Consider the following 10,723-nt stretch of genomic DNA (forward strand, 5'->3'; position numbering starts at 1 on the left):
CCCCAGTCATTATCTTGTCCCTTCAGACTTCTTCTTGTTCCCTAAATTCTAAGAACATTGAAAGGCATGTGATTGGAATCCCTTGAGAATGCCAAACTGCCATTTTGTTGTGATGTAAATCAGAATTCAGCATTTTTCATGGAAGGGCTAGAGAGCTGGATATAAGTCTTCAGAAGTGTTTAGGAAGATATGTTGAGAAACAATGGCTTCACATTTTTGTTTTTGGTTTAGTAGCTGCGCCTATAATTTTGTAGCAATATTTTTTTACTTACCCTCCTATGTAACAATTAGGTCCTTCCTAATGATAATAATGATGGGATCATTTCGCAGTGATCTTGGTGAATGGAGGCAGACAATATTTCATGTGTCAGTTCAGGTTGCAGTAATCTCAGACTGAACGTATTATGAACGAAAACATCCTATTTTCCATGACCAGAAATGAGTTTTTACCACAATGATAACATCAGAGGAAGCTGAAGTCATTGTATTCTAAACATAAGATGAACACAAATGGCAAATCAGGTTCCAGGCTATAAAGAAAGTGAGGAAAGTTTTGTAAACACAACAGATTGCTTGAAAATGAAAATAAAGATACATCTGTGTTTCCCAGGTTTTAGTAAACCCCACAGCCAACTTACAAAACCATTCAGGAATAAACTTTTAATGACTTAATCTAAGCTTTGGCTTTTTCTGATTCACTGTTACCTTGTTCAGACATACTTTTCCTTTTTTCTTAACAATATCAATTTGTGGGTTATTGGGAAAACTTGCAATATCTTCAAAACTCCTAATAATTCCTCTGTAGGGAGACTTTCCATGGGCAAGGAGAATATGACCAGATGAACTGGAACTCCAAGAACAAATTTGCTCCTGTGACTTATTCTAGAATTTGCCTAACATCTCAGTTTGTTTCCATTCTTTAAAATAGAGATAACTCTTGAACATTCCTTTAAATGATCCAAATTAGGTTAAGTACAGTCATTTTAAATATCACTGGCCCTTACACCTGAAACACCAAACAAGATAAAACATTCAGGTTATTGTCTGTATGTCGGAATTTTAATCTAGACATTTTGACATCAGAGTGAAATAAAGCACAGTGTATTAACGAACCTGTCTTAGTTTTATAATGCTGTTGCAACAGAAATACCACAAGTGGACGGCTTTAAAAACCAGAAAGTTAGTCTATCACAGTTTAAGAGGTTACAAGTCCAAATTCAGACTACCAGATTTGGAGAAAGGTCCTTGTCTCCTTTTGGTATCTGTAGGCCTTGGAGTTCTCCATGTGTCTTGGCATTAGTCTTCAATTGGATATAGGAGTTTCACAGTGCAGGTACTCTAGGCCCAAAGGATACTCTCCACTCTTGGTTCCCCTGTGTTGGTGGTAATAGGTCCCTTCTCTGCTCAAGACTCTCTCCTTTCATCTCTTTTATCTCAAGCTGCATGCAGCTTGGGAATCTCCCATAAATTGAATCTAGGTGGTGACCCTTTTTTTTTAATTGGTTTATCACATCAAATCACATCAAGCAGGATAGCTACATCTCAACTGTCAAACCACTGAGAACTCTGGCCCAGTCAAGTTGAGACAAAACCTTAATTAGCATTGTTATTGTTACTAAGCGTCATCAAGTTAGTCTCGACCCGAGGAGCAGCTAGTGAGTTTGAACCATTAACCTTGCAGTCCAACATATTAGCCCACAGTGCCACACCAAGACTACAACAGAAATCTAGAGGGTGCCTGAGTCAAAACAATCTTTAACATATTGCCGTTTGTCTAAATAATACAATTAACTACTAATTCTATATTTGAAAGAGCATTTTCCCTATGAATACATTTCACTTGATACTTAAATGTTTTGAGGATAGGATTTTTCTTTTCCTTACACTTCAGGTTTTTTACGCATTCAGAAGCAGAGAAAGTTGTCATCCCAAAATAGATCCCTGCTGTTTCATAAATACCATAGTATTAGTAACTTGTCAAAAGATATTAATGAAATTTTAAAGATTGTTTTATGAATGCAGTTCAGTTTGACAACCCTTTCATAGTCAAAGTCTGAAGGAAATGAACCATTTTTTTTAACCATTCATTCTTCTTTTTCTTCACTTCTGATGTTTGAGTGATATATTAATTGGCTTTTCCTCTTTTTGTTCCGTCATATATAGATAGAGATTACCGAAGGTGGTTGAAGTTGTCTTGCTTTGTGAAAGTCTAAGAGTTTAGGAACTCAGGCAAGAGATTCTCAGATCTCAAACATGTAGAAAAAGAGTCTTCATTCACTAAACTCTTAAAAGGTACCTCAGAAAACATAAAATCCAGTCATTCTCAATTCTGGATGCACATGAGAATCACCTGGCGAGCTTTTAAAATGTTGACACCCCCCCCCCATCCCCCCAGGTCCCACCTCAGACAAAAATCAATGACATTTCCTCACCGATGAGACAGTTCAGAGTGGTCATTTGAGATATAAAACCAATGTGCAAAGCCTTGAATTCTCAAACGTCCCCTCATTATTACAGAACTGTGGTGCAATGAATTACTAGGCATGGTTCTTCTAGATATACACTTTGTAATTCCTATCAAATTACTGGGTTGTTGTTGTTAACTGCTGTCAAGTTGATTCCAATTCATAGCAACCCTGTATAGGCTTTCCAAGAAGCATCTGATGGACTTGAACTGCCAACCTTGTGGTTTGCAATCCAGTGTGCCACACCAGGGGGACTATGTAAAGTGTCTGTGGCCCACCAAGGGGATTGGATAGCTCTCGAATAATGTAAATAAGGTATATGGCACCCATGTAGAATGGAACTATATAAATAGGGTGTATGGAACTCTAGCATGTGGATTGGTCAGTTTTGTCATTCCGCTGTGTTTAAAATAATCCATCTCCGACACAGAAAGATCTCACTACCACCAAGAAAGAAGAGCCAGGAGAGGAGCACATCCTTTGGAACCCTGGATCCTTGTGTGCTGAATCCAGGAGACAGAGCGCTGTGAGACCAGAGGAGTGGCAAAGAAGCAGCAGAGGCAATAGCACCAAGAGCAGGAGACAGACGTGTGGACTATCTGGCCACTAACTGAAACATAAATACTGAGTGTCTTCAGGCAGGAAGCTCACTGGCAAAGTGGGTTGCCTGCAGGCACTTAGATGGTTCAGGAGACTCACTCTTTTCTTTGTCTTGGTTGCTTAACTAGCCTGGCTGTGTGAGACTGGGCCCATCTGTGAAAAACACCAGGGCACTGGGTAAAAGTCAACATTCCTGTCTGGTCCCAGCAGACGTTGGTCCTCAGTATGTACACTTAGTGGTATTCCTGGGTCTAGAGATTCTTTTATAAGTTTCTTTATAAAAAGCCAACCAACCAAGCAACAAACAAAACAAAAAACCATTTTATTGTGCTTTAGTTGAGAATTTATATCATACATTGATTTTCCACTCAATAATTGTTACACGAATTGTTCTGTGATGTTGGTTGTAATCTCTGCTATGTCATTAGTATGTTAAAGAAACCAGGTATTCCCAACCTTCTCTTTGGTTAGCCCATAAATATGGAGCACAAATTGAGAGCAGGCTTGCTCTCTCTCTTTCTCTCTTTCTATGCTTACCAAGGAGTCCTGTCTCTCATGTCTCTCCAGTCTCTGGCAAAGACAGCCCACTCTGCTAGAACTGTGACCGTAATGGACACTAAGTATCATTGCCTGGTTCATGCTATGGAAAGTTGAGAATACTGAACTTGTTATACACTCTGCTACTTCTCAGCAGCTCGTAAATGGCCTGCCTATGATCTATTTGGAGTCCTGGTGTGGCACTGTGGGCTAATGCGCTGGGCTGCAAAGTTGGCTTGAACTGCAAGGTCGGCGGTTTAAGCTCACCAGCTGCTCCTTGGAAATTCTACACAGGGCTGCTATGGGTAGGAACTGACTTGACAGCACTTAACAACAACAACAACATGATCTATTTGCATCATGTGTCACATGTCAAGATATCTCCTAAAGTACATGTTGCCTGGAGTTTGCTTTAAAATACTTCAGAAGAGACGGAGAGAAAAAGACAAATTAAGTCAGTTGTCATTGAGTCGATATTAACTCACAGTGATCCTATAGGACAAGGTGGAATTGCTCCATAGTGTTTCCAAGGCTGCAGATGTTTACGAGAGCAGAGTGACGCATCTTTCTTCCATGGAGCAGCTGATGGGTTCAAACCAACAACCTTTCAGTTAGCAGCCAAGCACAAAACCATTGTGCCACCAAGAATTCTTGACAAATGAGGTAAATGTGGCAAAGTCTTGAAAAGGTTCAATCTGTATGATGGGTATATGGACACTCATTTTACTATTTTCTCTATTGTATATTTTTAAACATTTTCATGATATGTTGTTGTTGTTGTTGTTGTTAAATGCCATCAAGTTGTTTCTGACTCACAGTGACCCTGGAGGAGCGGCTAGAGAGCTTGAACCGCCGACCTTGCAGTCCAAATTATTTCATAATATAACACCCACACCCACAAAGCTTGTCCTCATATATCTCATGCCCCATAGCTTGGACACTGTATCATAACTATGAGATTCTTGAAGAAAGCTGTCAATGAGTTTCCAAATGATCACTTGTTGGAAACATACACACACAGAGGAAGTAGGATAATCTATATGGTATAAACCAAAACAAAACACTTTTATACAGAAGTCTTTATGTATCACTTCTGTGTTTATATGGTAACACAACAATAATTCAACAACTTCACTCTCTTACTATTCTGCTTTGTAGTATTTCATTATTTCTCATTAGACATCTACATCGACAATCGCTCCAAATAAGACACTGTTTTAAGGCAGGGATATTGGTTAATGCCCATTTGCTTTTCTGAAAAACCTACCACGTGCAAATTATAGGCATTTTTAAAGCTATGTTTTCATTAACTTTATTTACAGTTACTATAGTTTTCATGGCAGGTACATTTTCTTTTATCTTTCTAGTTCCTTGAAAAAATGATTATTTACATATGGTAAAATGAAAACTATTAACCAGCATTTTCAATCAGAGTGCCACCACACTGCTAGTCAGATCATAAGACTTAGCACGTGTGGAACATTTACTGCGTGCCATTTTGCCAGGCACATTATGTAAATTACCCATTCAGTCTTCAAAGCAATCCTATAGAACACTTAGCATCAGAACCTGTTGTGCAGATAGGAAGACTGAGACACAGAGAGCTATAGTCACTTTCTTGAGGTCATAAAGCATTATAGTAACAAAACCAAATTTTCAACCTGGGAAGACAGACTGATGCTAGAATCTTTCCTCTCAGTTATTATAGCCTTCTCCTTGCCCAATCCAGGGGGCTGGTGGTCCTGAGAAGGCGCTATCAGTATTGGAACTTTCATTTCGTCTGTTTGGCACTGGCAGTTGGCCACATAGAAACATATGTTACATGAAAATGATCTAACAGCTACTGGGCACTGAATGTATCAGTCACTGAGCTAGTTGCATTATAAATATTGTCAAATTTTATCCTCATGAAAGCTCCATTGAGAGAGGGTTTATTCATTATTATAATAACAATAATTCAACTATCTGTGTAAACACTGGAGGCAAAGGGAGGCCTGGTGTTTAGTGATGGCTGTGTGCCTCAGTACCCCAACTGTAAAATGAAGCTAATCAACAATGGTAATAGAAGTCTGAGCCCATGACGGTGGCCACCATCAGTTACTAAATGCATGGGGAGAACTTCTTCAAATCACGAGAAGGAACAGGGACAAGGATACAGTACCTACCCAAAGCTGTAGAATTTGATAAATGGAAGATGAGTGTTGAGCAAACAAGAAACCACAAACTAGGAGAAAAATCAGAGGGCAGAAATAGAACCAGAGGTAGTAATTTTGTGAGATACAAAAATAAATGACAGACTGCAGAAGGAAGGAAAACTCAGTGGTTTAGGAATTTGAGTATCACTTCAATCCATTTTTTAAGGAGTTATGGACTAATAGGTTGGTAGTTCAAACCCACCAGTCATTCCACACAAGGAAGATGAGGTTTTCTGCTCCCATAAAGTTTTATAGCCTCAAATATTCTATACAAGGTCTTTATGAATTAAAGTCTACTCAATGGCAGTAACTTTGGGTTTGGGGTATATATAAATATATTTTAGAGCTATGATAAACAATAGAATAAGTACATCCAATATCAAATTAAGAAAAAGAAGATGTCATTAAAGAAAGAAAGGAAATCCCCATTTCAGAGAACAAATTTTGTGATCAAACAAGTAAAAAGACAAGGTCACTATGGGTCGGTACTGACTCAATGGCACCTAAAAACAACATATGAGTATATTTGTTCTTATCAGCTGTATTAAAAGCTTCTGAAATTTTATGCTAATAAATCTTTTATGAATTTAAAGATGACAAAACAATTTAAAACTCAAACTACAGACTTTGGGGAAGTGTTATTCATGAATGTAGTTTTTGGTGGAAAGATGAAATAGAGCACATGATCCAGTGACTTACCTGTAGCTTTGGGAGTAACAACTGTTTTCTCAACTCCCAGAGCTATGCCTAGTCACTAGATACAGGTAATGTTTATTTTGCACAATTAATACTGACCATGGCAAAATAACTCAGGATCCAAAGATTATAAAAATAATGATGAATCAATGATATCACTAAATAATCTGCATCTCAATTTCAAAACAGGCTGGGTATTTCTGAGATGCTGAATATGCTGGAATAGATCTTGCTGACATTTACCCATCCCTCTATCATATTTCTACAAGAAAACCTGGGTGTCATTCTCCATCTACTCCCTCCTTCTCACTATAAAAAACATTTCAAAAACAAACACACACACACCCTTGAAGTATTATCGTTTACACTTTCATGAGAGGAGCAGTAGTACAGAAAGGACCTAATTGACTTGTGTGGGGCTCACTAGTGGGCTAGCGATGTCAGGATTCCAACCCACAGGAAATTCACTCTCACCACCTCATCATGGCACCTCTGGAAACCCCACAATGCCAGCTATGATCAGCAACTACTATTCCTGATCCTCACATAATCACTTGTTTGTTTGATTCAAAGAATGCTTCCTGAATGACATTTCCATCCAAACCCAAAAAAGTTTTAAGGTATGTCTTAAAAGAGTCATTTCTCTCCATGGGAGTCATAAACCTAGATTTTACTTCCTCTCCTAGCTTACTTGATTCGGTATCATTTTGAAAGGAAAGGGCTTCAGCTCAGTGGGTCAGGGTTATCCACTGAATGTGGGTGTGGAATGTCCAAGCAATATGGGGAGCTTTGTCTTGTTGCTCTTGGTGGATGACAATAGCTTTGAAAGACTCATTCCCTTTAGATGGATGAAATCTGCTTTTTCTGATGGAGACCTTCTGGAACATTTATCTTGTCGGTCTCCTGACATTTCTGGTAAGCTGCAGCCTCAGAGAGAAGAGATATAGTGCTGACCGAAGGAATATAGATGTGCAGAATTCTCTCAAACATAGCACACAGAGGAAACTCTTGCTGAGAGACTATGGTCCTGATCCCTATCTCCTACTCTAACCACAGTTTCTACCATTGATGAACAGCTTCCCAATTGGTGCTTCAGTTATCTTAAACTCCCAAATGAAATGAATAGTAATTTCTGCATTAATGTACATGCCATATTGCCCCCTTTCCTGATCAACTATTTAGATGGAAAATTCTGTCTCTCAGTTATTTACTTTAGCCACTCATCATTGTTTACAGGGACTATCATTGTTGAATCTTATCATTTTGCCTTCTTCTGGGTTTGTCATAACAAATGCTAGATTGCTAACCATAAAGTCAACAGGTCAAACCTACCAGCAGCTCCCTGGAAGAAACATGAGGCTTTCTACTCCCCTAAAAATATACAGCCTTAAAACCCTATACAGAGTCATTATGAGTCTGAATCAACTCGATGACCGTGGAGTGTGTTCTGGCTGGAAGGTATAGGTTTCCTACTATTATCTGACATTGATTATATTTTCAACTAAAGTTTCTATCCTCTAGAAATCGTATAAAAGCTATATGGACGCAGTGGTTGTCTCTGACCTCTGTGAAGAAGAAAGACCTGCGTGAGAATTCCTCCTTCACTCCTGTAAGCAATGGTCTGGGGAGCATCGTCTGCTGCGGCTCCTCTGCTACACCTCTAGTGTCACTGCTCTGTTTTTTGGCTCAATGAGCTTCAGTGTTCAGGGATCTCAGGCTCCAAATGACGTGTTCCACTCCTGTCTCTTCTTCCTTAGTGGTAGTAAGATTTCCCCCTTCCTGTTTCTGAGAGATGGTTCGTTTTAAATTCATGTTAGCGTTGCAAGTTTTTACAATCACAATTAACCCTGTTAACAATCACTCACAGTGGAATCATATAATCCTCTCAGCATCTTCCCCACCTTCTCTTTCCCAGACCCATCAGGAAAAGAGTTGTTTGATGTGAGCTACAAAGACTAAAGCTTGAAGATACATATTCAATGAGTCTCTGCCCCACAACTACCTTCCAAATTACTTCAAAGTTAGCCATATGTGGCTTGCTTTGTAGTTCCAAAGGCACATCAGTTTCCTTTGTATCAGTCATCTCTTACATCAGCCTAGTTTTCTAAGTAATAAATACTTTGAATGCATGTACTGCAAAAATATTAAATATACATACACCTACACTTTGACTTTGGGCTATTATTTTTAGTTTCAGAAATGACACAAAATAATAAATTATTCATTGCACTAGGAATTAGCTATAAACATATCACTAAACTTCATGATTTTTCAATTCAGCAACATTGGGATATTCTGGTCATAATGAATTATTAAAGGGTCTCTGGTCTGGAAAATGTCAGTGCCTTTTTCCTGAAGTGACATTGTTCCTTTTCAGAATAGGATTGTTCAAAAAATAGTTAGAATAGTGAGAGTTAAGGAAACCATAATTTAATTTTGTTGATGTCAAAAGTTTCATAAAGTTCAAATGATTGATTTATAAATTTATGTTTATGTAGCAGTGGCCAAATATTGCAAACATAAAAAATAATAATAATAACAAGTACAAAAGGAACTTAAAGACTGCTAGAGAGAGAAAAGATTGGTTTCTAAATCAACTTGCTACTAACCAATGAAAAGTTAATCGCAGCTTCATACAACTATAATTGTAGAAGATGTGTAACTAAATTCATTTCAGGAACAGAGGATCCCAGGACCATCATGAAGGAAGAGCATGAGTGGAGTGTGAGATCCCTACCTAGAAAAGTGGCGACAGCACAGACAGTGATGTGGAGAGATAGAGCAACTGCAGGCTCTAGGCCCATGGACTGAGTAAGGCTTTGTGCCTGCGGGCAGGAGGCTGGTTTGCAGAATGTGCCCTTTGGACACTTAAATGAATATATATTTTTTGTTTTGTATGTGTATATAAGGAGTCCTGTTGTGGAGCCATAGTATAAACACTGACCTCAAGGTCTGTTTGAACTATAAGGTCAGCAGTTCAAACTCATTAGTTGCTCCTCAGAAACCCTATACAGGGTCACTATGAGTCAGAACTGACTCTATGGCACTTAACAACAAAAATGTACACAAAATATTTTGTTTTGCTTATAAAATATAAATGAGGCGCCACAGGGAGGAAGTAGGATAACCGTTGTTGCAGGGAGGAGATTGAAATATTGAGATGAAACAAAGTGTGTAATTTGTGTAATGTAAAGCTGATGATCTTGTCTACAAACCTTCACTCAATTTATATTTAAAAAAAAAAAAGAAAAGAAAGAGAGAGAATATTGAAGAAAAGAATTAATCACAGTTGGCACAGGCTGAGGGACACTGTTGATTCAGTGGGAGAATCTGGGCTTCCATGGGGGAGACCCAGGTTTGATTCCCTGACAATGTGCCTCATACGTAGCCATCACCCATCTGCCAGTGATAGTTTGAGTGTTGCAATGATATGGAGTTTCCAGACTAAGACTAAAACGAAAGGCCTAGGGATCTACTTCTAAAAATCAGCCATTGAAAATCCAATGGATCACAATGGACCAACAGACCAGGCAGTATTTCATTCTGTTGTGGATTAGGTTGCCATGGGTTAGAAGAGGACTGATGGGTAGCTAACAAAAGCAACCACAGGTTTGAATGCTATCACACAGCATCAAAGATGGTTGTACATTTACTCTCTCTGAAGATCTTAAAGGAAAGTCACCATCTACCTGATAGAATCCATCAAAGACTAATATGCAGCCGTAGCTCTGTCATGCTAGTGTATTCATTGCTCAGGTACAAAAAGCATGGGATATGATGGAACTTGAAGTGTCTCTGACCTACATACACAAAGAAACTGGTGTATGGTTAAGAAAGTGTGGCACAGGGTATTATGGTTATAAGTGTAATTAGGATTCAGAGAAAAGAAAAAAACATTTTTGGTAGAAGCAACCCAAGGAGAGGGCTGAGATTGGAAGAATCGGTAATATTTGGGAAGGTAGAAGAAGCAAAACTATTAACAAAAGGACAACTTTAGTTAGAAGGACAAGTGCAAATAAAGAGATATGTGACCGCCAGTGCATGCCTGGTACAGAGGACACCAAGAAATGGACATAAATTGAACAGGTAAAAGGAACAAACTCACAGACAACTCAGAATACAGGCAGAAATATAAAGAATACCTGGAACCAGTGTTTGGTGAGCCACAGCAGAATATTCTATGATAAAATATATCAAAAAGAGTAGTCTATTGGAAATGTAAAGGTAGAC

Source organism: Chrysochloris asiatica, unplaced genomic scaffold, assembly GCF_000296735.1.
Source record: "Chrysochloris asiatica unplaced genomic scaffold, ChrAsi1.0 scaffold00050, whole genome shotgun sequence".
Taxonomy (NCBI): Eukaryota; Metazoa; Chordata; class Mammalia; order Afrosoricida; family Chrysochloridae; genus Chrysochloris; species Chrysochloris asiatica.